This window comes from Tiliqua scincoides, chromosome 1 (assembly GCF_035046505.1).
Source record: "Tiliqua scincoides isolate rTilSci1 chromosome 1, rTilSci1.hap2, whole genome shotgun sequence".
NCBI classification, from domain to species: domain Eukaryota; kingdom Metazoa; phylum Chordata; class Lepidosauria; order Squamata; family Scincidae; genus Tiliqua; species Tiliqua scincoides.
Genome location: NC_089821.1, coordinates 279,192,133 through 279,215,719, shown reverse-complemented (window position 1 = coordinate 279,215,719; position 23,587 = coordinate 279,192,133). Strand labels below are relative to the sequence as shown.

Genomic DNA, 23,587 nt, shown 5'->3' with positions numbered 1-23,587 from the left:
TATTGTTTTGTTTTAGAAAACAGAAAAAGCTTTAAAGGTATAGAGCAGAGTTTCCCAAACTGGGTCGTTCAGTGAGTTGCAGCTTGGGCCTTCTCACCTGTCCTTGCTCTGGTTTGGCTCCAGATTGGAAATTTGTAATTTGTAAATTAATTTGTAACTACAAATTTGTAAAGCCAAATTACTCACCAGGTTTACAACTGAATTACTTGCTGGTTTTTGGAAAACTATTTCTGGAAGTGGCTTTTCAAGGCTTCTGTGGGCTATTCTGAGGTCTGCAGAGGCGGGTAGAGTGAGGTCACTGGCCTGGTGCAACCAAGAAGAGCCTCCCCTCCGTTCTGGTAAGCCATTCCCATGTTGACAACCCACCATAGAGGACAAGGTGGATCATGATTCTGAGAAATTTTGAAATTGCTGGTATAAAGCAGTTCTATAATGTCTTCAAATGTTCTGTAATGTTTCTTACATGAGCGGCTGTACTTTTTTTGGGTTGCATTTTTGACTTTCAGACCTGAGAGACATCTTGACGTGAAAAGAGAGCTTAGGGAAATTGGACACCTTGTCCTTGAGTCATGAGAAGTCAATTGGCATCCTTCAGTCTTGGAAGACTATGATATCGCGCTCTGAAAAGTGGTTCTGGAACAGCGTCCAATGTGGCTGAAAAGGCCAGTTCGGGAGTGACAATCCCTTCCACACTGGGAGCAAATGTAGTCTGTCTCTGGTGTGTCTCCCTGGCTACAGGCCTTCCTTCTTTGCCTCAGTCTGTTGGGCAAGTGTCTCTTCAAACTGGGAACGGCCATGCTGCACAGCCTGCCTCCAAGCGGACTGCTCAGAGGCCAGGGTTTCCCACTTGTTGAGGTCCATTCCTAAGGCCTTCAGATCCCTCTTGCAGATGTCCTTGTATCGCAGCTATGGTCTACCTGTAGGGCGCTTTCCTTGCATGAGTTCTCCATAGAGGAGATCCTTAGGGATCCGGCCATTGCCCATTCTCACGACATGACCGAGCCAACACAGGCGTCTTTGTTTTAGCAGTGCAAACATGCTAGGGATTCCAGCTCGTTCCAGGACTGTGTTGTTTGGAACTTTGTCCTGCCAGGTGACACCAAGGATGCTCGGAGGCAGTGCATGTGGAAAGCGTTCAGTTTCCTCTCCTGTTGTGAGCAAAGAGTTCATGATTCGCTGCAGTACATAAGTGTACTCAGGACACAAGCTGTGTAGACGTGGATCTTGGTATGTTCCGTCAGCTTCTTGTTGGACCAGACTCTCTTTGTGAGTCTGGAAAACGTGGTAGCTGCTTTACCGATGCATTTGTTTAGCTCGGTATCGAGAGAAATTGTGTCGGAGATCGTTGAGCCAAGGTACACAAAGTCATGGACAACCTCCAGTTCATGCGCAGAGATTGTAATGCAGGGAGGTGAGTCCACATCCTGAACCATGACCTGTGTTTTCTTCAGGCTGATTGTCAGTCCAAAGTCTTGGCAGGCCTTGCTAAAACAATCCATGAGCTGCTGAAGATCTTTGGCAGAGTGGGCAGTGATAGCTGCATCGTTGGCAAAGAGGAAGTCACGCAGACAATTCAACTGGACTTTGGACTTTGCTCTCAGTCTGGAGAGGTTGAAGAGCTTTCCGTCTGATCTGGTCCGGAGATAGATGCCTTCTGTTGCAGTTCCAAAGGCCTGCTTCAGCAGGACAGTGAAGAAAATCCCAAACAAGGTCGGCACAAGAACACAGCCCTGCTTCACTCCGCTTCGGATGTCAAAGGGGTCTGATGTGGAGCCATCGAAGACAACAGTGCCCTTCGTGTCCTTGTGGAAAGATCTGATGATGCTGAGGAGCCTGGGTGGACATCCGATCTTGGGGAGAATCTTGAAGAGACCATCCCTGCTGACCAGGTCGAAAGCCTTCGTGAGATCTTTGAAGACTATAAAGAGTGGCTGTCGTTGTTCCCTGCATTTCTCCTGCAGCTGTCTAAGTGAGAATACCATATCAGTGGTGGACCTGTTGGCTCGGAATCTGCACTGCAATTCTGGATAGACGCTCTCTGCAAGTACCTGGAGCCTCTTTAGTGCAACTCCTGCTAACCCCTGCTAATTGGGTAAGAGGCACTTTTTCAAGTGGGTGCTCCTTTTTATAGCAGGGGGAGAGTAACTGGCCCACCTCACGCCAGCACTATCTGTTCTAGTGGCTGTCTGCTGGTATTCCTTGGCATCTTTTTAGATTGTGAGCCCTTTTGGGACAGGGAGCCATTTAGATATTTGATTTTTCTCTGTAAACCGCTTTGTGAACTTTTAGTTGAAAAGCGGTATATAAATACTGTTAACAACAACAACAACAACAACTCAGGCAAACAGCTTTCCTACAACACTAAGGAGAGGGATGCCGCGGTAGTTATTGCAGTCGCCCCTGTCGCCTTTGTTCTTGTACAGCGTGACGATGTTTGCATCCCTCATGTCCTGAAGAGCTCTGCATCATTTAGCCCAGCATTCAGTTATCTAAAGTGGCCCACCTGCTGCCAGAGGCATGCTGTCACGCATAGGTGCTCCTCTGCAACTGGTATTTGGAGGCCTATTGCCACTGAACCTGGAGGTAGCATATGACTGTCATAAGTAATAGCTGGGTCTAAACTTGTTCTGCATGAGTCTTCAAGCCATCTAAGCCTGCGGTCATCACCACATTTTGTAGTAGCAAATTGCACTGCTTCATGATGGTAATGTGTACCCGGAGAACCTGTTGTATAGTGACATTATCATTACATGACCCCAATAATGCCTCATGTCATCTTTTGGTAATTCATTCCAAGACCTTCCTTCCATACACACTGTCAAGATGTTACAAATGCTGCTGTTGGCTGGGATGTTACACAATGTTTGCATTTGCATCACTGATTGGCTTATAGGGAAGGGAGTGATTTCAACAGAGGCTTCAGGAAATCTTTCAGGCTCCTTTCAGTCTTTACTAATAAACTGACTGAGATTTTCCCCTTTCATCAGTTCAGAGTTGGGAGGACTTTGATTGAGGGGCAGGAGGGCTTTCCCTCTCACCACTGGAGCAGCTCACTTTTTATTGAACACAGTGCTGAGCTTCTTCTTTCTCTCCCTAGCTCAGGTTATTTCGTTCAGTTCAGTTGGTTGGGAAGGATTTATTACTTTTCAACCTCTTCATAAATGACCTGGAGACAGGTGCTTTTCAAACTCTTCATAAATGACCTGGAGACAGGGTTGAGCAGTGAAGTGGCTAAGTTTGCAGACGACACCAAACTTTTCCGAGTGGTGAAGACCAGAAGTGATTGTGAGGAGCTCCAGAAGGATCTCTCCAAACTGGCAGAATGGGCAGCAAAATGGCAGATGCGCTTCAATGTCAGTAAGTGTAAAGTCATGCACATTGGGGCAAAAAATCAAAACTTTAGATATAGGCTGATGGGTTCTGAGCTGTCTGTGACAGATCAGGAGAGAGATCTTGGGGTGGTGGTGGACAGGTCGATGAAAGTGTCGACCCAATGTGCGGCGGCAGTGAAGAAGGCCAATTCTATGCTTGGGATCATTAGGAAGGGTATTGAGAACAAAACAGCTAGTATTATAATGCCGTTGTACAAATCGATGGTAAGGCCACACCTGGAGTATTGTGTCCAGTTCTGGTTGCCGCATCTCAAAAAAGACATAGTGGAAATGGAAAAGGTGCAAAAGAGAGCGACTAAGATGATTACGGGGCTGGGGCACCTTCCTTATGAGGAAAGGCTATGGCGTTTGGGCCTCTTCAGCCTAGAAAAGAGACGCCTGAGGGGGGACATGATTGAGACATACAAAATTATGCAGGGGATGGACAGAGTGGATAGGGAGATGCTCTTTACACTCTCACATAATACCAAAACCAGGGGACATCCACTAAAATTGAGTGTTGGGTGGGTTAGGACAGACAAAAGAAAATATTTCTTTACTCAGCGTGTGGTCGGTCTGTTGAACTCCTTGCCACAGGATGTGGTGCTGGCGTCTGGCCTGGATGCCTTTAGAAGGGGATTGGACAAGTTTCTGGAGGAAAAATCCATTATGGGGTACAAGCCATGATGTGTATGCGCAACCTCCTGATTTTAGAAATGGGTTATGTCAGAATGCCAGATGCAAGGGAGGGCACCAGGATGAGGTCTCTTGTTATCTGGTGTGCTCCCTGGGGCATTTGCTCCCTGTATCCCTGTGAGATACAGGAAGCTGGACTAGATGGGCCTATGGCCTGATCCAGTGGGGCTGTTCTTATGTACTTCACTGCCCTCCCCCCTTTTGCATTTACATTTTGGGCTGAAAGCTTGACTTTGAAAACCTCCTGTGTTTGAGAAGCTTTGGCTGGTGCATCAGCTGTGCTCTTTCCACAGTTACCTACACCTCGGTTACCTCTGAGTTAGACTATTATTGTGTGGGGGGCTGCCTTGGAAGACTTAGGAACTTCAGCTGGTGCAAAATACAGCTGCAGGCATGTTCACAGAGGCAGAGGTTTATCGCCATGCCAGGCCTCTGATATTTGGACAGCATTGAACTGTTGTCAGTTTTATTCCAAGCACAGTTCAAAGTGCTGCTTGTTATCTAGCCCCAAGCTGCATAAGCATCTGAAGAACAGACTTCCTTCGTGTGAATCAGTCCTCCTGGTGAGAACTTTAGGAAGGTTCTCTGGCAGGTTCTAAACCCCTCAGAAGTCTGGCATGCATCACCTTGGGAGAGGGCTTTCTTACAGGTGCCTTTGTGTTGTTGGACTCCCTGCTTCTGGAAATCTACCTGGCACCCTGTTTACAAACATTTTGCTGCCTGTGAAAAGGTGTGGCATTTTTGCCAAACTTTCAGTGACTATAATTTGGGCAGGCAGTTTTTTTTAAGTGGAATGTTTTCTCTTTGTTGTGATATTTTCATTATATTGTTCTCATTATTGTTTTATGATTAAATAATTGTAGTATTGTAATTACAATATTGTAATTGTAATATTGTTTGCTGCCTAGAGTCTTTTTGAGAATTGAGATGAGATGGAATTTTTTAAAAAGTAAATAGAATAGAATCTGCAATCATGATTTTCAATTATTCTATGCCCCCAAAAGCCATGACTTTTTCTTTTAGAAAAGAGAAAGCAAATTTGCCCAAAGCAAATTAGGCTGGATGACAACTCAGTGCTATACAGAAGCTATAACTGAATTTGCTTTGTTGCCCCTTGAACTTGCTGTTTTATGTCCTTTCCTAGTATTGCTGTGAATAGTGTTCTCCTTTTTTTCCTTCATAGCAGCCACTTGATTATTTGAAGTGGCTGGTATGCAATCAACGCCATTCCTTAAATCTTTCCGTTAGTGATGTATTGAAATGTATAGCTGCAGAAACTTTCAATGGAAGGAATTCAGAACATCATTGAATAAAGTGATCTCATGTTGCAGTCTTTCAATTTTATTGTTTGTTTCTTTTAACAGTTTTTACCCTGCTCTTCCCCCCCCCCCCCACGAAATATTTTGAGAACTGGAACTCCTTTATAAAGATACTGGAAAGAAAGGACAACTACAAATTATATCTGTGTTTTTATATCCCTTTTTTGTATAAGGTCTAATGAGGCAAAGCAAGGGATAGGTGTATCCTCCAGGATCTCTGTTGGGAATCCAGCTGAGAAATAGGAGAAGGGTAGACAACCAGAGCAATTGACAGAAGCCACATCCTTCCGTGCACAGGCTTGGTCTCTCCTCCTCCTCTTCCCACCTGTATGTATTCTGCTTAGGACCAATTGTGCTCTTTCAACATCTGCTTCCTTCTTGAAATGCTTCCAAAACTGTATGCTTTGCTTCAGGTTCTTCTAATCCCTCCAGTGTCACTGTGAGCTTCTTAATTTATATTCTGAGGTTTGTATTTACAGCTGAAATGGAATTTAAAAAAATAACAAGCTAGTATGTGTTTTAGATTGTAGAAATAAGGAGTTTAAGTATAGTTAGCATTTGATTATGTAGAAGAAATTTGCTGGAATTTTTTCTCAAATCTGTATTTTTATCTTAAGGTATGTTAATTGCCCTGAACTCAAATGGTGAGATAGAAATGTACCCCTCCTTTTTTGGGATGAAATTCCTGCTCCACCAAGTGCAGTCTCATTTAACAGAACTGAGTTGTGGTGACACGAAGTCAGTGTTGTGTAAAGCAGTGGTCAATAGATCTCAGTTGCCATGACACCTAGAAATTTCACTGTCACATCTCCACAAGAGTTATTTTCTTTTCAAATTATTGTGATGGTAAAACACAATAATAAAAACAGCAGCGATTGCATTGCTCAGCTGCTCCTCTCTGTCAGCAAATGCAAGCACCAGATTCTTAATTTAGTGGCATTTCGGATCAGGTATATTGTGGTGTATGGTTGTTTACACATGGCACTAAGAAAGGATCACAGTGATTGACTTGTGTGCGGATTTGAACATCTGCCGAAATGTGTAGACAGATGTATAATGAAAGTATAGGGTCATGGGTGTGTTAGTCTCTGAGTTGAGGTAGTAATTTTTTATTAGTGAATCATGTAAAAATGAAGCTTGCAGAATCAGCTGGGAGAGGAGAAAATGCAAGCAGTAGTGGAAATCAACGTATAAGCACATTTATTATTTCACATCAGAATATGTTATTTTGTATGGCATAAATGTCCATGAAGTTCTTCTCTTCTACAAAATCTAACTTATATCACCAGCTGGTGGCACATGAAATTTTTATTTTTGCTGCAGTTAGAAAGGTGGAACATTCTTCTGATACCTAAATTTTTGGAGTGACTCCTAGATCCATACAAATTTGTCAGGTCTGTCAGTTAAAAAAAATGTACAAGTTAACGCTAATATAAGTCGGGTTTTGCATTTGTTTGCTTGTGAGTGGAATATTAATACAGGCACATTGTTCTAATTCCTGTATAGAACAGCTCTTTCCAGAACTGGACACATGTACACTTGGGAATTATGTACTGGAACACACCCTTGACTTTGGCAGGCATTTTCAGCTTCAAAAGTCTGGTTTTGGTACACCTGTTTGACTTGAATCCAAATATGAATACTGGTGCAATCTCTCCTCTCCATTATTTGGAGTCGGTATAGATCTGTTTTGGTTTTGCCGACTTTCAGAATCTGTTTCATGCTGGGAAACCTGGGAATTTAGACTGCATTTGGAGTTTCTCCTGCAAACCTGATGGCTGTGGGAAAATGTCTTGTCCAGGCTGAGTGCCTCGGGGAAGGGGCTGTGTGCATATGTGCTGCCGTTTTTGTTTGGAGTTTAGTTATTAGTGGCTTTGGCACACCATCCCTGTATTTGTCATGACTGCAAAATTCAACCCTTTTTAGTAGATGAATGTGAACCTGTTGCCAGTGGTTGGTGTGCCTTGAACTGGGCACAGACTAGACATGGCTGTATGATACTAGGCAGCTTAAACTTGTTTTGTAGAGTATTATACTTCTGGCAGGAAAACTGCATTATGTTGTATGATCTGTGATTAGATCCCTTGAAATTTTGACTTTCACTTAAAAGCAGCCATGATAGCTCTTGACTTGGATCAAGGCAGCTGTTTTGCAGCAGGGGTGGGGGGGGCGTTAATCCCTTACAGACTTAAATTCCTTATTTTGCGTCCTTATGTAGTACTGTGTCAATTAATAATCCAGCCCTTCTATAGATCCTTGTAAGGAAAAATTCAAAACTGTACATAACCACCTTAACAGATATGGAAGAGTAAATGTGGGCACCAGTTTTTCTACCCTTTTGATGTCAGCCATGTTGTATAGGCCTCCAATTTCCAACACTCCTTCACTGGTGTGACTTGCTGGAAGACTGAATGCCTTGTGTGGTATTGCCTGTAGATTCCACAAAATGAGTGGACAGAAGGGTACCAGGAGTGAGACTGAGGGTAGAAAGAGGAACTGAAAGATGAGAGACTTGTGGTGTGAGGAAAGATCGCTGAAAGATGGCAGTCACAGAAGTATCTGGGTAATACTGGGTAATACAGTATTATAGAATAACTAGGGTAAAGGTTGGAATGCCGAGAAGGGAGGTTCTTTGGGGCCTCTGGTGCTAAGACTCAAGAGACTGCAAAAAAGGGAAGGTTTAGAGAGCTTGTGGTGCTTCGAAGAGAGAGAATTATTATTATTATTATTATTAACAACAACAACAACAACAACAACATTTATATACCGCTTTTCAACTAAAAGTTCACGAAGCGGTTCACAGAGAAAATCAAATAACTGATGGATCGCAGATGTTAAGGAACGCAGTGAGGGGTTTCATTTTTTTAGCAGAGAGGTTTTAAAGATAATATTGTAACACAAATAATTTCCTGTGTTTAACATAGCAACATAACATAGCTCTCCTGAATTTTGATCACTGGCTCTGAGAGCGATTTGAGTTGTGCACTCCTGAGCTCAGCAAACCTATGACTTCTTTGAGACTCTTAAGTAATGCATATTTGTGACTTTTAGAATCTGTCAAAGTGTGTGAGAAAATATTATTTTGTAATTCTCTCTTACATGCCTGAATTTTGTTTCATTATTCTTTGTATTTATTGCATTTTGTTAAATAGTTCCTTGATTAGTTGCTTTAGATGTTTAGTGCTCTCTTGCTGGCCATAAATAATTGATCAAAAGTTTGATTCATGTTGTTTTGGTATAGGAGATGGTAGGCTGGAAAGCCATCCAAATTAGTCTCATTTTATGAGTTTAAAATGGGCCTCCTTGGTTCTGCACCAGCAAAATAGCTGGCACACCTTTAAGGAGATGCATTGCAGCTGCAACGTCTTTACCCAGGATAAGGGGCAACCATTGGGGATGGAACATGGGAACTTTAACAGATACCTTGTGTCTGTAGTGATGGGGTTGCTCAGAGTCCAGAACCCCTGATCCAGCATTTTTCCCAGTGTTGTTAATGCACAAATTATGAACCACCCCCATACTTTACCCCCATACTCAAGATTTTGAGTCACTAGAATCATTTCACTGTAGTTGATGAGGTTTCCCACAGATTTTACAGACCTTAAAATATTACTTTGGACAATGTGTATGGCCAGTGTTGCCTAATGATGATGATGTAGGAATGATCTTGTTGGATGAGACAAAATTCCATCTAGTTAAGTTTTTTGTTTCCAGCAACAGTCAACCAAGATGTTTTCAGGAAGCCTACAAGGAGAGTGTGAAAGCAATGGCTTTCCTTAGTTGTTTGTCTGCAGCATCTGGCACTCAGAAGTATGCCGTTTCTGCACAGTGAGTAGTTGTTATTGCTTCTTGTCCAGTGATGAATCACAGTAAAATGATAAGGGACTTGAGAGTTTGTTGCATGGTGATACGCATCAGTTATGTGACTTTCTCTTCATGTTTGCAACATTCCTGTTCCAGCTGCAGAATTGTCTGCATTTTTACAATCATGCCATTGAGGATGCATAATGAAATCTGGATGTCGTTAAAATTGTTGTTGGAAAATTAATTGAAACTTAAAAAAAACACCATCCTTTCAATGTATTTTGCATCCTTTCAATGTGGAGTACAGGAGATTGTTCCATGAACATGTGTGTGTTCCATGTATAATTCACTGCATTCTTTTTGTAAACCCTAAAGACTTCCGCTCTTAAAACATGCCTCCACTTGTCCCTCCTTGACAACAAGAGTTCATTCTCCTGTAGCCCAGCTCTTCAGCAAGCTGTCTTGCTGATTGGCCCTGACTCGATTTAGTTGTTGGCAGTAGTGCCAACAAGAGACATCAGCATGCATGTGTTAAAGCAGATCTAATTTGAAGGTGTTTGTTGAATGTGGGACTGTTCCTCTTGAGGATCAGTGGTGCAATCCTTGGTAGGACAAATTCTTAGTTGGACATTGAACCTGAGAGATGTCATATTTTTGACCTGTGTGTCTCTACCAAACTCTGGGCAAGGCAAGCTAGCAAGGAAGATTCTTTAATTTTGTTTGTTTCTGAAATATTTCCCTGCCTTTTTATATAATAGTACCATCAAGATGGCAAGCCATTTCTACTAGGAAAAAAATCTAAAACAATGGAAACAGTTTCACTTTTAACAAATAGTAGATTAACACACTCCTCTTGGAGGCAACAAGGCCTGAAAGATTTGCCAACATGGAACAGGCATCAGTGCCTGTCTTATCAGCAGGGCAATGATAGAGTCAAATGCAGCCTTTTAGATAGGCCATTCCATAAATTCTCACAAAGAGAGTCTGGTCCAACAAGAAGCTGACAGAACATACCAAGATCCAGGTCTACAGAGCTTGCATCCTGAGTACACTTCTGTACTGCAGCGAGTCATGGACTCTCCGCTCACAACAGGAGAGGAAACTGAACGCTTTCCACATGCGCTGCCTCCGACGCATTCTCGGCATCACCTGGCAGGACAAAGTTCCTAACAACACAGTCCTGGAACGTGCTGGAATCCCTAGCATGTATGCACTGCTGAAACAGAGACGCCTGCGTTGGCTCGGTCATGTTGTGAGAATGGATGATGGCCGGATCCCAAAGGATCTCCTCTATGGAGAACTCATGCAAGGAAAGCGCCCTACAGGTAGACCACAGCTGCGATACAAGGACATCTGCAAGAGGGATCTGAAGGCCTTAGGGATGGACCTCAACAAGTGGGAAACCCTGGCCTCTGAGCGGTCCGCTTGGAGGCAGGCTGTGCAGCATGGCCTTTCCCAGTTTGAAGAGACACTTTGCCAGCAGTCTGAGGCAAAGAGGCAAAGAAGGAAGGCACATAGCCAGGGAGACAGACCAGGGACAGACTGTACTTGCTCCCGGTGTGGAAGGGATTGTCACTCCCGGATTGGCCTTTTCAGCCACACTAGACGTTGTGCCAGAACCACCTTTCAGAGCGCAATACCATAGTCTTTCGAGACTGAAGGTTGCCAATACATGATTCCATAAATTGGGTGATGCAGCAGATAATGTTTTATCCCTCTCATTTAAACCTGCCATACTCTGGCAGAGAGGGGATCATGAAGAATGGCCTCAGTGGAATGGAGTTCTAGCCAATCTTTTAATGGTGAGAGACAATATGCCCCAGTTTGACCTTCCCTAGGCCCTATCAAGGCTTCCAAGTCAGGAAGGCTCATTTAGAAAGAACTTTGCTGTTGTGTTCTTACATTCTATTGTTTCTTCTTCACTTCTGTCTTGCTTTACCTTTCTCAAAGCTTGAAAGAAAATAGATCTGGTCGTTCTCATTCCCTTAGGACAAGTGGTTTGTGTCCTTGATATGTGGTGACAGAATTTGCCCTCTAGGTAGAAAATGTATAATAGTTTGTTCCCATTGCCTGGTAGTGTTGTTATGGACTGTCAATATTAACCACATTTCACTAGAGTAGGGGTGTTCAAACCTTGGCCCAGGGGCCACTTGCGGCCCTTGGGGATTCCCAATCAGGCCCATGGGGAGCCGCCAGTCTCCAATGAGCCTCTGGCCCTCCGGAGGCTTGCTGAAGCCCATGCTGGCCAGATGCAACTGCTCTCAGTGTGAGGGCAACAGTTTGACCTCTTGCGTAAGCTGTAGGGTGAGGGCTCCCTCCACTGCTTGCTGTTTCATGTCTGTGATGCAGCAGTGGCAGCGAAGAAAAGGCGAGCCTTGCTTTGTGCAAGGCCTTTTATGGGCCTTGAGCTATTGCAAGACCTTCATTCATTCATATAAGTTCCATCTCTAATATATTTATTCATGTAAATTTATTCAAATCTGAAATGTAAATTAATTCTTTTTTTCCCAGCCCACCACACAGTGTCAGAGAGATGATGTGGCCCTCCTGCCAAAAAGTTTGGACACTCCTGCGCTAGAGCATAGACCTCAGGCCCCATCTGGGTGACAATTAAGCCTGGTTATCTAAGGCAATCCATTTGAATAAGAATAACAAGCAAGGTGTTCATGGAGAGGGAACACAAACCCAGGGTGCCCATCTTTATTATTTTCTTTTGTCAACTAATTGAACCCCAAGGTCTCTTTCACTCCATGTGAAGCAAGATACTTTCATCACTAACTTATAATTATTTCTGTTGTGAAAGCCCCACTTGAGACATTCAAATTAAAATAAGGGCAGTGAGTTATTGATCCCTTGGCAGGGAAGGGGTTGGCGTAAGGTGGGCCGCTGCTGCTAGATGGCTTTGTTTGTGAAGTGCCATAGAGGCACCAAGGACTCTTTGTGCTAATGAGAATAATAACAATCTTCTCCACTGTTAACGCTGTAGAATTATGCTGAGCAAAGGTTAAAGAAGCACATAATTGACTCAAACACAAATGTGGTACTTGAGAGAGAGAAGAGAGGGAAGGAAAACAGATCCAGAAAGCTAGGGCACCTCCTGCAAAATCTCATCAATTCTCCATGCTTGACCTGCCAGCAACAGTTGCTTCTTTTGTACAGCAAGAAACAAAAGAAAAATTAACCTCTTACTTTGTAATTTTCAGATCATAAGTGCTGCAGTTTGGGCCAGCATAGCACCAATCCTCTTTTTGAAGACACAAAGGTACAGTATTTGTACCAATGATCATCCCAGGCTATTGTTTGCATTCTGAGTAGAGGCAACTGGTGACAGAGACATAAAGCCATACTGGGGAACTGGTCAGTTGTAGTCATCTGGTGAGGAGCATTTTGTCTGAACATGACCAGAAATCTGATGAAGCATCTGAATGATGACATGCTTCTGACATGGGCAGATGTCATTGGGAGATTAACTCCCAATGTGAATGTATGCCTTCTTGAGGCAAATAATCACGCAGTATTGATTAGCATGAGCTGACATAGAACCAAGAAGAGACCAAGTATATAAATGCGTAGAGTGGATTTATTGCTTGAATAAATCGTTGCTCTCATCTTAGGAATTTGGGGTTGAGTGGCTACGAGGGTTGCGCTTATGTGTCACTTAAAACCTACTCAAAACAGAGAAATTGATAGGTGCAAGATTCTTAGCTCTCAATTTGCTAACCTGTAGCTGCCCAAGCTAGCTTGAAGAGAAACCACGATGTGATGTGTCTCATGCTTGCTGAGGATTGGGCAATTTTCCACAGAGAAAGGGTTCTGTAGTTGTGAGTGAACCACTTCCAATGCCACCTCATACTCTTGCTGTCTGAATTGTGGTGTGTGGATTGCCAAATGCTAGTCTTGGTCATACAAAAGGAAGTTAGATAGGTGAAATTCTTCCAGCATCTATTATTTGCTTCTTTTGGCATGCAGATAGATTTTAAAACTGCCCCCCCAACAGCTAGATCAGTTCCACTTACAGCCCAGTGTCTGATAGAATTGTTGTAAGCCAACCTGAATACATGGGATGTGGATATGATCATTTTGTTGACCAATTTCAATATGATCGTATGGGAAAATAGGACCAAAATATATTAAACCAGTAAATAAAAGTCTTGAGAGATATGTTTTACTTGTTTAATAGACTGAAAATATTAAGTAATTGTCAACTACCTATTGTGTGTGTGTGTGTGTGTGTGTGAGAGAGAGAGAGAGAGAGAGAGAGAGAGAGAGAGAGAGAGAGGTTTACCTGTAATCTTCCCCCAACACTTGGGGAGAGGAATAGTGTTAGAAATTGAACTAAATTAATAAAACTGTCTCAGACCTCACTTGCTGAAACTGAAGAAGTGGCTGTTTCATTGTTTCCTTTGTGGTAGCAACCCTCTAGTTGCTAGTCTAGAGACTAGTCTAGTCTAGTATAAAATGCTTCTGTACCTTTCTTATCTCACAAATAAAACATTGCAAATGTTTTGAACTGGGGTACCAAGGTGTAATTTAGACATTATGTCATCATATAGCTGCAGTGGTACTGCGCTTTCACCTTTAAGTGCAATCATATCTGCCCCTGGAGATCAGCCAGCATGAGCTCTGTTGCTTCCCACAGTTTAGGAAATGTGTTGTGGTGGGTGGAGATCCAAATGTTGCTTTCAGTGTATGTGACTTTTCCTCCTTTTACACTGTTGTGATTTGTTGCAAATAAGTGATTGCTGTTCAGAAGGGTGCCTACATTGAGCATTTCCAGTTTTTGGCCAGGCCAATGCCACCATTTTTTCACAGCAGAGGACCCGCATCCAATAAGTTCTTAGGGAAGATGCATTGCAGTAAGTGTAAGGATATCTGGGTTTTTTTTCCCTTTGCAAAGCTGCTTACGTGTGTATGTTTTGCAGCTGGCTATTCTTGGTGGCTGACAAGAGCCTTATCTCTTCTCAGAAATCCAGCATGTTTTTGAGTTGCACCCCATGAACGGAAAACTCTGCGACACCAGAAGCAAATTGCTTACTTTTCTACTTGGTGGTTTTTGCAGTCCTAGTTGTGAAACAGTTATTTTTTTTCCTTTATCTATTTCATGATCCCCCCACTGGATCTCTTTCCATAGACTTGAAGTTTTCCTCAATAAGTGGAAATTTGAATTTGGATACAGAGAACTGACAACACACAGAGGACTGTGTATCTTTTGATTATGCATTGTGCAACCTTCCCCCCCCCCTTCAGTAGCATGTGCAGACACACTGTCCTTTGGATCCTCAACATTGACGTTTTCCTATAATGCCTGAATATGTCACCAACAAATAATGAATGACTTGATATAATACAGGTCATGCCCTGTTATCCTCTGGGGTTCTGTTCTGGAACACCCAGTGAATTAAAAAATAATAATCAGTGGATGCCAAATCAGTTGAAAAATGTCTTTAAAGACCCGCTTCCAGGTTTCTTGTGCCTTCATTGTTGCCCCAGAAAGCATTGGCATAGACCAGTGATTTTCAACCTTTTTCATCTCATGGCGCACTGACAAGGCACTAAAATGGTCAAGGCACACCACCAGGTTTCTGACAATTGACAAGACACTCCATGCTGCCAGTGGGGGCTCACATCTCCTCTTGGCCCTATTAGTAAATGACCTTCCCCCAAATTCCTGTGGCACACCTGTGGACCACTTGCGGCACACCAGTGTGCCACGGCACAGTGGTTGAAAATGGCTGGCATAGACACTATACCACATTCAGCCATTAGATGGGGTGAATAATAGAATCTAGTGGAATGAAACAGTACAAAAGTAGGAAATTGGATTTTGATGCATTTTTACTTCTTACAAGACATTTAAAAATGGACCTCATTATCAGTGGTACCAGATCAGTAGATACCAAGGTCCCACCTGTATACAAAAATACTTTCTGACACAATACTCAAAGCCCCCTAAAGTGATGAATCCCATGATTCCAGCAATCATTTATTAACCTCCAGTCAATAACAGCCAGACCACAAAAAGAGCATAGCTTATCTCTTCTTTGTCCTAAGAATGGTGTTTTAAATTTTAACAAAACAGGCAATAGTTTCAATATAAATTTCCCAAAGACCAACAAGAAATATCTCACCCACTGGATAGTAATATCTTGGGTATCAACACCAGTTGAGCAAATGAGGGCACAATCCTAACACTGAGTTAGGCCAACCCAGGTCCCTTGGGCTGGCCTGGGAGGGTTGCAACTGTGCCATAAGGCACGTTTGCACCTCTGCAGGAGGAAGCCAGGCTGGGGCTCCCAGAAGCGCCGGCCTGTGGAGGCTGACGGATGCCTCAGTGCCAGCTTCCTCCCATTGCCTTGCGTCAGCTCGATGAAAGGTAGGCGGGAAGGGGGAGGGAGGGAAGCATTCCTGGGCAGGGGGAGGGAGGGAGGGCGGTGTGTGGCCCTGGGGGCGGGCGGGCGGGGAGCAGTTATGCTGGATCCAAACCCCCGTTCCCGGGGAGAATGGAGCGACTTCAAGCCACTCCACTGTCCTTGGTCTTGTGTCACCTCCAGTTTCCCCTTGCCTCAGGCTAAGCGGCTTATGGCCCCTATCCTGCGCTGGATACAGCGCAAGCCTCCTGGCTTGCCTGTTCCAGCACAGGATAGGATTGCGCCCTGAGTCTCTCTGAACCGGCTGCCTGGCCTTATATCCATTCTTGTTTAAAGGAACATAAATACAATTTAACTTCCATTACATTACATGTAGTTTTCCATGAAGTGACACTCGTAACGTGTACAATTTACCCCATGGCTCAAAACTCCTAAATGGTACCCTGAGTACTCTCACTAATTGTCTTAAACATTTACTTCCTTATTTTTCCATCCTCATACCCAAAAGCTTAAATCTAGATTCAAAAAGTCCATACAGAGTGACAGTATGGAACCTGAAAACCCAATGGACTTATTTTTGCAGAGGTAGTCCGTTGTAGTATTTCCAGTCATATTGAGGAGAAATCACCCAGGGTGGTGTGGTGGTTTGGGAGGTGGACTCACACCTGGAAGATCCAGGTTCAAATCCCACTTCAGCTATGAAGCTTCCTGGGTGACCTTGGGCCAGTTGCTTTCTCTCAGCCTCACCTACCTCACAGTGTTGTTGTGAGGACAAAGGGAAGGGCGCCACTGTGTACACCGCCCTGAGCTCTTTAGAGGAAGGGGGGTATAAATGTGAAAAATAAAAAAATAAAATGGGAATCTGTATGACTGTGTCCTGATCAAATGATGTTTGTACCAAATGTTCCTCCAAGTTCTTGTTCTTAATTTTTGATCAGCATTCCGTTAGGTGCGTTTTAATTGTAGGTGTAGTTTTCCCTGCATACAATAATGTGGATACGCTATGGCAGTGTTTCTCAACCAGTGGTACAGATACCACCAGTGGTACTTGAGGTGGTATCTGGTAGTACTTACAGGACCCCTGGACATGTGCTGCCTGGCAGCGAGACCAGTAACGCAACACAACAAACTGTAGTAGGAGGCTCCAAAGCATGCTTTTCTGCACTTGGAAAAGCCCTCCTATCCACCCTGAACGTTTTACTGGTGTTTGTCGCATTGCATCTGGTCTCCCAACTCAGCAATATGTCATTGCTAGTGACTTCCGGTGGCACTTCAAATAGATGGACCATGTGAAGTGGTGCAGTGGAGGACAAACACTGCACTATGACATACATAATTTGTCTGGAGCTACAATTTGAGAAATGCCAGAGTTTGAATATCCTGTGGAGCCTCAGATGTTCAAACAAAACTGAGCTGAGCAAAAGCTCCCCTGGTCACATCTGTTGCCTGGCAATGCCAGAGTGGCTGTGAATCCAGAAGAACACCCAGACTACACACCTGTTCCTGCAGAAGGAAATACAACCCTATCCAGAGAAGGTAGACGTCTAATATCTGTGTTGTGGATTTCTGGACTAGGAGAACTGTCACCTTTTCCAGATTTAATTGCAGCTTATTTACCCACATCCAGCTCCTCCCTGCCTCCAGGATAGCAACAGTCCCCTTGAGTCAGATGGAATAAGGAGAGAGAGCAAGCGAGCTGGGTGTCATCCACATATTGATGACACCTCACTCCAAATCTCCAGATAACCTCCTCCAGCAGTGTTACGTAGATGTTAAAAAGCATGAGGGACAGAATGGGACCTTGTGGCACCCCACATGGCATCCCCCAGGGTACCAAACAGGAATTCTCCAGCACCACACCATCTTCTGAGACCTGTCAGGAAGGAGTGGAACCACCCAGGTTATGTGTTAAGGAATTCATTTTCATTCATGCTTGTTTTCTGTCACTCTAAGCTGGCTGTGGTTTAGCCACATGACACGTTGGGGTTTCTGTGTCCTTTGTTCTTGAGGAGCATCTCGGTTCATTCTGCTGAGTACTACTACTATGATACCTAATTTCATTAAGCTTTTGCTTTGTGTCCAGCCTGGTTCAGGCATTTCTCATTAGCCTGCCTATACATATTTCCTGTTCTCCTTTTTGGATTTTTAATAAACTAGTTTCGACTCCTTGCTTGCCTAGTCCATTTTCATGGCTAACTTAGTGTTTGTCATATCTGACTGTTCTTGCATATGCTACTATGTTTTTACTTTTAATAAGAACCCTTGGGGTTCAATACAGTCCTGGGAGGGGTTTTTCCCCAGTTGGCCCCCCTCTGCCTGATCTCTGTAGCCTGGGGTGGTAGGAGCACACAGAAGCTACCAGTGTCTCCGCTGTTCAGCTGCTAATCCAGCAAAGAGACATCAGAGAGCAGGAAGAGGTGACTGAATACTAACCACTAGGCCCTATTCCCCTGGACCAGCCTGCCTTTTCCCACTGTGCTTTCCTAACATACTGTATGACTTCTAGGCTGGGAGCTTAGACATAGGGGGGTCCATTGTGTGTGTGTGGCTACCTCCTCTATTGAAGTAATTTGCAAAACTCTTGGAGATGGTGGGAAGTCAAGCTTGGCAGGGAAAGGGGCTCATATTCAGTCACCTTCATTTGCATGTTCAGGGACTGAACTCTGGCGATTTGGGAACAAAGCAAGATCTAGTGAGGCTGTTTCTGCCATTCAGGTTTGTTTGTTGTTACACGCACCCACCCATCAGATCTTTCCAATTAGTCTGGGTAATTATTATTGCAAAAAGAGTAGGATGATGCAATAAAGCTAATCCTTGCCTTTGACACATGATACTATCTTTGTGTTTGCATTTACTATATCTGTAATTCCAATGTAATACCTGGAGTGGTTAGAATCTTATTTAAAGTTGGCATGCCAAGAACTTTTGTATCTTTAGAGAGCATCAAATATATTAAACAAAGTATAAAAAATTAAAATAGATAAAAAAGCTGAACAGCATAGTTGGAGAGCAGTCAAAGATCAACTGAAGGCCAACTGGAAAATGTGTCTCTTCACTACTCATTTGAATGTATCCAGTGACTGGGCCAGTTGGACCTTCTAGGGTTGAAGTTCTTGGGCACTACCACCAAAAAGGCCCTATCTTCTGTTCTCACCAGTCAACTTTCCCCAGTGGTGGTACATGGAACAGAATCTCTGCTGATGAACAGAATACATGGGCCAGGCTCATGGGGCAGAAAATGGTCCTTAAGGTACCTAGGTCCTTAAAACTACAACCAGCAGACTACAACCAACAGCTTGAATTAGATTGTAGCTGGTAATGATGTAAATGTATTGGTGTAATGTGTTCAAACCTACAAGTTCCAGAAAGACAACTGGGCCAGTGCATTGCTGGCTGTAGCCATCACTTGGTTCTTCAGGGTCAGAGCTAAGTCCAGGAGCACTCACAAATTGTGAATGTTTACAGAATGTACACTCATTTCTAAAGTGGCTCTCCTCCACTTTCTGTCCCACACTAATGTGCAGAAATCATTTGTGACGTTCAAAGGCATGTCATGTACAAAAACAAACAAAAAAACTCCACCCCTGTAAATTGCCTACCCTTGTATACTTTTGGTAGGATGAGGAATACAAAAGAGGAACTCTTCTTGGTAAGCATCACCATCTGTACTATCATCAGAGATTGAGAACAGCTTGAGAACAGCTAGTCATGCTGGTCTATTTAGAGCAGGGGTGGGCAAACCCCAACCCCGGGGGCCATTTGTGGCCCTTGGGGACCCCCAATCTGACCTGCAGGGAGCTCCCAGTCTCCAGTGAACCTCTGGCCCATCAGAAACTGTTGGAGGCCACGCTGGTCTGCAAGTCAAGTTAGAATTTTTATCGTCTCCGTGTGTGTTTTGCTTTTACCTGGGCATTATTTTAACCCCCACCCCAATTACCTCTGTACAACTTATGTCTCCATGTGTTTCTGGCTTGGTCTGTATGTTTTCAGTGTGCAAGAGGTGTGTGGCAAACGGTTCATAGTTTTCATGTTATTCTGCATGCCTGTATTATAGTTCTTATGTGTATTATAAATGTTCAGTAAAATTCATTCATTCATACAAGTTCCGTCTCTAATGTAAATTCATTTATGTAAATTTATTCAAATTTGAAACGTAAATTAATTCTTTTTTCCCCAGCCTCTGACAGTGTCAGAGAGATGATGCAGCCCTCCTGCCAAAATGTTTGCCCACCCCTGATCTAGAGCACCCAGCTTCTCATAGTGATCAATCAGGTGCCCACAAAGAACATGGAGGCAAGAGCCTTCATGTGACCCTGCCCAGCAAGGGTAGTCAGTGACATGCTGCCTATGCTACAGAAAATCTTTCCTCCTTGAAGTTAAAAAAAGTCATTTAAGCTAATAATGATCACTACACCTTTGTGCAGTGAATTCCATGAGTGAAGAGACTAAAGAAACCAAAGTTACAAACTAGCAATTTTTTTTCCTCTGCCTTTCTTGAGTTTTTTTTGTCTAAAACTCTGATGAGCAGGAGCAATGGCTCTCTCATCAGTCAGTGCAGGGAAAATGCATTCTTTCTTAGATGCAGGATAGATGCTTCTTGAAGATCATCTAATGCTGTCCTGGAGACAGCAAACGCAGCATTGCATGTTTGCACAAGGTACTGGCTACGGTCTTACTAGAGTGCAGAAGTGAAGATATTGCATGTTTGTTTTAAAACTATCTCTGTAGGTTAATTTGTGTGGCATTTTGATTGCCATGTCCACCTCTCCAAACATATTATTTGGTTGGAGATTTTGCCCCCAGATTTCCAGGGTTGTAGGGTTTTTCTCCAAGAATAATTTCTTCCGCACGACGGACTTCTCAGACTACAGAGTGGGATTTTCTAAGCAGTTAATTCTGCTTTCAAAAATTAACTCTTTTCCACCCCGCCTGTAATTCAAATAAATTTTTGCACTGGTAGGCACACACATGATCTCTTCAATTAACTGCACTGCAGTAATAGTGGTAAGGGATGCATCCCATACTTTATAAAAACTCATTTCTTAGTGCCAATAGTGTGCTAAGACACTTGTAGCTTCCATAGTGGTGTTTGAGCCTTTCCCTTTACTAGATTGGAATTACTGAACTATTGAAAGGTGGTTTAGCCTTCAATGGAAGTACCTCCAATTTTCCCATGATCTTCTTTCTCTGTTGCAGATTATATGGAAAATGATTCTATCCCAGTCCTCTCTTTGCTACACTAGCTACTTTTTACAAGTGGAGTAGCTGAACTTTTTTTCTTAGTCTTGTAAAGCTAGGTGGGTGGGCTAGAGTATTGCTTTGAAAATTGGGTCCTGGTGCCAAAAAGTTTGGGAACCACTGGGCTAAAGCCTAAATGCTGAGTTGCAAGTGATTTGAGCTAGAACTTAGTCCCAGAATCTTGTTAAATATTAAAAGAGTAAATGAATGCATCTTCCCTGATTGAAGATTTGCAGCTAGGGTTTAAGAGGCAAGGCTTTCAAGTGAAGTTAACTCCTGTCTTTATGGAGAGAAGGCTGTAGTTGAAGACCACACAGAACACAAGCCAAGAGGCCTGTTGTTTGACTTGTTGTCTGTAAGATGGCAAGCTGCTCCTGCTGAAATTCCCTTTCCTGTACAATTGTTAGTCCAGAATCCCTAAAGTTGGAAGTTTGCCCACCCCTGCTTTGGTAATACAGAATCTATACAGTAGGTGGTTTGTAACCGAACTGACAACTCCATTGGTTTGATAAAGGAGTTGTTTCTGTAATGAGCTGAGACAGAGGCTTGGGGTCTTGGGCACTGGAGGAGGCATGTATACAGACATTCCCACCTTTTGCTTTTTGTACTGCAAGCAAGCTCAACTAGGCAAAAAGCCATTTCGGCAGCACTGTGATTTTGAAAGTTTTTCTTGGCGGGCTTCCTTCCTGTAGTTCTCCTTCTGTTCACCATTATTAGCTGTGTGGGTAATTGATGAGCAACAAGCAAATTTGGGGACAAGGGAGTATAGGGAGAGAACCTAGTCCCTTCCGTTTCCTTGGGCTTCCCAGACCTGGTAATTAATCATAGTGTTCAGAAGAACAAGACAAGGAACTCCAGTTGGCATTTTGGGGTCTGTATTCCATTCTTTTGAATGAGTTCAGATTCTTTGTTTTGCCATTGGACTCTATGTTGGAATCTCAGGTTTTTAATTTCCATCTCTTTTTAGAAGCATTGTCCATTTGCAGAAGCATGGACCATTTATCATTCCAGGTCTTGTGGCGTTGCTGGGAACATGCAGTTTCTGCCCTCTTGTATGGAAATGTTTCTCTCTGTTTCTGAAAGAGTCTTCCTTCTTGATGCAATTGATACAGGGGTCCTAATAGCCTACAGGGTGTTTTCACATAGTGCATGTGATTCAAAATAATACATTAGTATCCCATTCTTGCAACTGAGAGATAGTTAGGTAGTTTGCCAATGAACAAGATGGCTAAATGGGGATTAGAATCCAGTGTCCTGAGTCAAAGTTCATCATTTTATCTGATGCATCACACGCTCCCTCATCTTGAACTCTTATGGCTTTCCTCTGAGTTTGGGAAACTGCACTGGACAGTCAGCTTTTTGCCTGTGCCTGTCTACATAGTAAATAAGCTTTCTGTGATAACCACCTCAGTTGTTTTCCAGCTCCATACTGTTTACATGTCAAAGGGTTAAATCAGTACTGAAGTGGGTGAATGCTTTGTCACAGTTTGATGTTCTTGACTTGTTACTTTTTTATCCTGGGGTCTGTGGTTTGTTTGTTTTAATGAAAGCGGGGGGGGGGGGTGTTGTTATCCCTGATAGGGGAGCTTATTGTTTCCTAGAAAAATACACTGTCTGGGAAATAACCCAAGGGCAAGTGGTGCCTGGAGGTTGGTGAGCAGAAAAACAACTGACAAGGAAAGGGTTAAGCACCTTCTCATCTGCTAGTACAGTAGTGCAAGATTTTAGTCCCCCACAGCTGCTTTTCATTTGTTTTGTGAAGTCTGTGTAATCTATAGCTTGTTCCAGAAATTCTCTGAGCAAGAAGTGAAGACAACAGTATGACAAACCTGAAAACCTGACCTTTGAGTATCTACAGGAGCTCAGTGTCTCTTTATTCTGAAAAGCCATGCTTTGCCACGTTTACTCAGAGAGCATTTATAGTTGGCTTTGGGCAAAAACTCTTCCCTTCTTTTTGCAACAAAAAACTTTGCTTCTGGAGTTGTCTTGTCTTGCAACATTCCTAAAGCTCACTTCATTTCATTTTCATAACTTCTCTATCTCTGCTTCTTGTAATTTTTATATACAGACCCTGCAATATTGATTTATCTCAAATGTTTGGAGACATTAGTAAAAATATCTTGACTTAGGTAAGGAGTGGATTGTATTTTTATGCTTTTACTGATGGTTGCAAACCCCCTCAAGCCTTGGAGGGGAAAAACAAGGCTTGAGGGGGCTGTACCTCAGTATAGACCGCATACTTTGAAGGCCTTGGTATCTCCTGCTACAAAACTCTCTGTAACTGCTACAGAGTCTCAGAGACTGTTATAAAGTCTCTGCCTGATAGAGACTTTGAATTGGTGTTGCCATGCAGCGCAGACAATATTGGGTTGGCTGCATGCATTTGCAAATAAAACACAAGGCCCTCGCTCCATTAATGAACCATTTAAAAGTACAGCCGTGCGCCACTTAACAACCATTCGCTTAATGACAGACCGCATATATGATGGTGGTCAAAGTACGAAGATGCTCTTAATGAAGCAAGCATGTCTCTCATAGCCTACGGCAGAGTGTCTGTTTACACAACAAAGGCAATAGATTGGACTCAATGTTCACTTAATGACCTAATTGCATAACAACAGGGATTAGAAAAAGTATCCCTGTCCTTAAGTGGTGCACACCTCTACTGAAATGGGTAGTGTCATGGAAGAGACTACTCAATGAATTCCTCTCTGAATCATAGTGGAGAGAAGACCATACAGATTCCCTGATTATTAGTATCTGAGACTTTCTGTCAACTCTAAGAAAGAAA

General features: G+C 43.2%; 1 protein-coding gene across 9 annotated transcripts in view; it reads left to right on the top strand.

Annotated features, from left to right (window-relative positions):
• Positions 1-23,587, top strand: part of NCOA1 (nuclear receptor coactivator 1) — a 358,899-nt gene that overhangs the window by 199,976 nt on the left and 135,336 nt on the right. The window contains exon 1 of one of the 9 annotated variants that reach the window (XM_066626704.1): positions 12,434-12,452. The exons of the other annotated variants lie outside the window; for them this stretch is intronic. The gene's annotated coding sequence lies outside the window, so the exon portion shown is untranslated. Of the gene's footprint in view, positions 1-12,433; positions 12,453-23,587 lie in introns of those variants that run through there. 9 annotated transcript variants of the gene reach the window in all.